The sequence below is a fragment of the Gasterosteus aculeatus genome, chromosome 11 (assembly GCF_964276395.1).
Source record: "Gasterosteus aculeatus chromosome 11, fGasAcu3.hap1.1, whole genome shotgun sequence".
NCBI lineage: Eukaryota > Metazoa > Chordata > Actinopteri > Perciformes > Gasterosteidae > Gasterosteus > Gasterosteus aculeatus.
In genome coordinates this window covers 18,568,120-18,573,932 of record NC_135699.1, presented here as the reverse complement: position 1 = coordinate 18,573,932, position 5,813 = coordinate 18,568,120, and positions in this window count along the sequence as shown.

Genomic DNA, 5,813 nt, shown 5'->3' with positions numbered 1-5,813 from the left:
GAGCTATGAGCCTCATTATTAACATATATTATTGTTTTTCATTAACATCTACAGCCTCGTTGACAAACTACCTCATTGTTAACAAATGCTACGTCGTTATTGGGAGATGCTACCTTGTTAAGAGTACCATGTAGTTAGTAACATTTACTACCTCATCACCCTTTAGTTACTCATTACTAATATATATTCCCTCATATTATTACACTACCTAATAAATAACCAACGCTACCACATTAACATACACCACATTCTTATCAACACATATCTCACTAATGTACAACGGTTCCTTAACATATATTACCTCATAGTGACACTCCTATAACTAATACATTCAACATCAGTATCAAAACATCAACATCAGAATTGGAAGCCTGGTCGGGGTTATTTTGCACAAATTCAGCCGAACAACTTCTCTGGTTCTGGTAGATTTATTTGTCAGATCACAGGTCAAGTATCAGCGGGTTTTGTACTTGTTAGATATAGAAGAAAAGATTTCTATTGGCCCTAAACTGGCGTTTAGGAGGAGCAGGTCCTCACGCTGCAATAAAAGATCCAATCACATGCAATGTGTGGTCTCCTGACATTAATGTAAACATAAGGAACAAAGCGTGAGTGTTGTATGCTGTTGTGAAGTGGAGCTTCTAATAATGACCCCATCACGTCTTATATTGAACGGTAAAAGTTTGTTACTGTCTAAACTGTCCCTGGAGACATGCCACGTACCAGCCTGCTTCAAGGCCTCCACCATCATCCCTGTTCCCAAGAAGCCCAGGATCACAGGACTCAATGACTACAGGCCCGTCGCCCTGACCTCTGTAGTGATAATTTTCATGGGCTTAGTTGGGGGTTTGCTGTCTTGTCTTGATTTAAGAGTTAGGTAAGGAGCAGGCAGACACGAGTCTGACAGAATGGGGAGTCAGTTTCTGTCCTGGCTGAGGAATGCAAGGTCTGCGGGTCAACTAGCAGATTTACCAGCCAAAGGGGGGTTAGAGACACACCAACACTATTCAACATACACACTCTGTTCGCTGATGTTTACGTTAAATCAGGAGTCTGGACATTGGAAGTGACCGGATCTTTAGATGCGGGAGGTAGAAGGTCCTCCTCTACGTCAGTTTAGGGCCAATAGAAATCTTTCCTTCTCTGTCTTTCAAGGGTTATAAAACATGATGTTCTTGCTGATGTTAGTTAGTTGTTCTTCCGGCCTGTGTGCTGCCTGAACTGCTCCTGCCTTTGCAAACGCAGCGCTGATACTTGACCTGTGATCTGACAAATACATTCCCAGAACGAGAGAAGTCGTTTGGCTGAATTTTTGATAACCCCGACCAGGCTCCAAATCTTGAACACATATTCTTACAGTAGTCATGAAGTCTTTTGAACGGCTAGTCCTGACCCACCTGAAGTCCCTCACCGACCCCCTCCTGGACCCCTGCAGTTCGCCTACAGAGCCAACAGGTCTGTAGACGATGCTGTCAACATGGCCCTCCACTACATCCTCCAGCATCTGGACTCCCCAGGAACCTACGCCAGGATCCTGTTTGTGGACTTCAGCTCTGCCTTCAACACCATCATCCCGTCTCTGCTGCAGGACAAACTCTCCCAGCTGCACGTGCCCGACTCCACCTGCAAGTGGATCACAGACTTCCTGTCTGACAGAAAGCAGCACGTGAAGCTGGGGAAACATGTCTCAGCCTCTTGGACCATCAGCACCGGTTCCCCCCAAGGCTGCGTTCTTTCCCCTCTGCTCTTCTCCCTGTAGACCAACAGCTGCACCTCCAGCCACCAGTCCATCAAGCTCCTGAAGTTTGCGGATGACACCACCCTCATTGGACTGATCTCTGGTGAGGATGAGTCCGCCTACAGGTGGGAGTCTGACCATCTGGTGTCGTGGTGCAGCCAGAACAATCTGGAGCTCAACGCTCTGAGGACAGTGGAGATGGTTGTGGATTTCCGGCGGAACAGAGCCCCACCCTCCCCCATTACCCTGTGTGACTCCCCCGTCACTATTGTGGATTCCTTCCATTTCCTGGGCTCCATCATCGCCCAGGACCTCAAGTGGGAGCTGAACATCAGCTCCATCACCAAGAAGGCTCAGCAGAGGTTGTTCTTCCTGAGGCAGATGAAGAAACTCAACCTGCCAAAGACGATGATGGTCCACTTCTACACGGCCATCATGGAGTCCATCCTCTGCTCCTCCATCACAGTCTGGTACGCTGCAGCCACAGCCAAGGACAAGGGCAGGCTGCAGCGTGTCCTCCGCTCTGCAGAGAGGGTGATCGGAGAGGGTGATCGGCTGCCGTCCCTGCAGGACTCGTTCGCTTCCAGGTCTCTGAAGCAGCTTAAAAGATGGTGGCCGACCCCTCTCACCCCGGACAAAACCTGTTTGTGCCCCTTCCATCTGGCAGGAGGCTGAGGTCCATCAGGACTAAGACCTCCCGCCACACCAACAGTTTCTTCCCGTCGGCAGTCGGGCTTATCAACAGAGCCCGGTCCCCCACTGACTGACTATAACATTCCACCGGTCACTCCCCTTCACACTGCACATGCCACTTTAACTGCAATTCATCACTTTGTCGTCACTCGTCACTTTGTTACTTGTTTGTTACTTGTTCGTTAGTGCACTTTATGCTTAATATTTTTCTTTTTAACTTTTTTTTAATATTTAAAATTTTTAACTTTATTCCCTTGTTTTATACTAACCCATAGCCTTATTCTACTAACCCATTGCATTAGCATTTTATTACTTGTGCACTGTTGTCTTGTCTGTCTACTGTCGCGCACTAACCGCCAAGACAAATTCCTTGTATGTTTGGCAAATAAATGTTTCCTGATTCCTGATCCTGACTCCCTTCCTCACCCTCTCACCCTCCCTCCCTCTATCTACACCCCCCCACCCCACCCAATCCAATAATTTCAAAATAAAAGCCCAGTGGAGGGAATTCTTACTGTAATGTTTGTGATGAGGCCTATTAATTAAAAACGTCTTAGTTTGAATAACAAACATTCTGTCTCCCAACCCCCCCTCACCCAATTCCATCATTACAAAATAAAAGCCTCAATGATTATCTGTACCTTAACAATGAAGCTCAGAATGAAGCGGTTTCGTTGAAATACGTATTGCTTTCAAATACTACTACAACCACTACGAATATTACTAGTACTTCTAGTAGTACTACTACTACAACTGTTACTTCTACTACCATACTACTAGTATTTCTACTGCTATTAATACTACAACTACTACTAATAGTATTACAAATACTACTATGGCTAATAGTATTAGTATTCCAGCTGTTTCTACTGCTATAGATACTAAACAGACTACTGCTAGTACTACTAATACCACAATTACAACTATAACTAATACTACTACTAACATTACTACAAACAATTTTAAACCTCCTTTTAGTCATCTCAGCTTTTTGTTATTTCTGTACTTTTTAAAATTCAATTAAGCTCCTGCAAATTAGAAAATCTATTGAAATTCAGCTTCCCCACTTCCTGTATTTTGAGTAGTTTTTTAAAATGATTTCAGCTTTTCTTATGCCTGTATTAACAGCAATGTTTTAATATTCATTTCTGTATTTCTTTGCAAGATTTCACATTTATTTCAGCTGTTTTCATTTCTGCTTTTTCAGCAAAAATATAAAATCCTTTCAGCTTCTCCCATTTCTGTATTTTCAGCAATTTCAAATTAATTTCAGCTTTTCTAATATCTGTAATTTCAGCAAATGTATTCGAATTCCCTTCAACTTTTCTGTATTTTCAGCTATTTTTAAAAATTCAGTTCAGCTTTCAGCTTTTTGCATTCCAACGCGTTTTCAGCAGGAAATGCATTTTTAGTTATTGTATTTCTTCCGCGCCACCTTTCAACTGCTTCACACTTTCAGCTATTAAAACCATTCAAATAATAAAATATTAAGCTCTTTCCCGGGAGGGGTGCTATGACTTTTCAGCTTTCTAGCTCTTAAGCTTGAATTTATATAAATCAATAATCATGAATATTTCTTCTAATGATTTTCCTATGGAGATCGTGTTCAAATCCTCTTAAAATTCTTCAACTTTCAAATTTTTCAGCTTCGCCAATCATTCAGCTACAGACACCATTTCAACTTTCAAATGTTGACACAAGTCTCAACTGTTTTATGAAAAAACTGCTTGTTGATATCTATTGTACTTTTTTCACAATCACTGATTATGTTTCACTAGTTCTTTGCTCCGTTTCCGAGTTTTATATGAGTGTGTATTGCGTTTCTTAGAGGGAGACCTCGAGGGCTAGAGTGTGGGGCAGCGTCAGAATCTGCTTAATAAAATATGGAACTTCTGTCCTTACAGCCAAAGCCAAAAACTAACTGGCACACTAACAAGGCGCCCTACCCAAACTTACAGTAGGTGGCCCAGCCAGGTGTAGCTAGTGTTGTTAGACAGGAGAGTAACCCTACGTGCAGGTATGTAAACTCCGGAGCAGGGCTAAACTACTCCTCATCCCCCTGTAAGAAAAAGAACAAAGAAAAAACAATTAATTGAAAACACAGTACAGCAAATCACCAGAACTAATAACTACCCCACCATACACCAGCACTCACATACACACAACCAGCATGAAACCCACACGGGTGAAACAAACACAGGGGTACATATACCGACAGAAGGGCATGATGGGATTGGAGATGAGTGGAAACAGCTGAACCGGGTAACAAGCGGGGGTGGAGCCAAGATGAATGGAGATCATGGATGATCAGTACCACCTGTATGAACAAACAAACAAAACAGAACACATACACAAACCTATACACAGAACAGGGTTACTTGTTGTTCCTATGGTTTTAAAAAGTAGGCTGGGGGTCAGAGCCTTCAGTTATCAAGCTCCTCTTTAGTGGAACCAGCTTCCACTTTCAGTCCGGGGGGCAGATTCGGTCAGCTCTTTTAAAGTAAAACTTTCCTCTTTGATTCTGCCTATAGTTAGGGCTGGCTCAGGTTAGCCCAGACCAGCCCTTAGTTAAGCTGCTATAGGCTTAGACTTCCTAGGACACACCGAGCTCCTCTCTCACGCTCTCGTTCTACAATAATTCACGTTTTATTAATGCACATGACTAATTCAGCTTCTTTCAGGGAGTTTTTTTTGTGCTTTCTCCCCTATCAGGTCTCCGTAGATCGTGGTTCCTTCTGGACCCTGGTCCTGACACCTGCCGTGGCCCTGCTGACGCCTGCTGCTGCCATCATCATCATCATCATCATCATTTAGATATTAATCATATTACTGGACTCGTAAACCAACATTACCCTCTCCTAAAGTCTCTGTGCTCTCCCTCCCCACAGGCTTCTGTGGATGGTGGTTCTATGTGATGGTGGTTGCCCCTGCAGTGGTCCTTCTGTGCGCCTGGCTTACTACTGACAATTACTTGACTCATTTCAGTCATATAATTGCATGTATTATACATTGTTGATTCTGTACACATGGCATCCATTGTAGTCTGTCCATCCCGGAAGAGGGATCCTCCTCTGACGTTCTCCCTAAGGTTTCTTCCCTTTTCATTTTTGGGGGTTTTCCTGTGCCGATGTGAGGGCTTCGGGACGGAGGATGTTGATGGATGTGTAGACTATAAAGCCTGCAGCGATTTTGGGCTATACTTGAAATACTTGACACTAGCATGTTTAAAACATTCGCCATTAACATACACTACCTCAATATTAGCTTACACCAACTCCTCCGAAACATGTACTACCTCACTATTGACCTTTACTACCTCATTAACATATTCTACCTAATAAACATTATTTATTTATTGTGAAACAAACAATCTGAGCCAAAA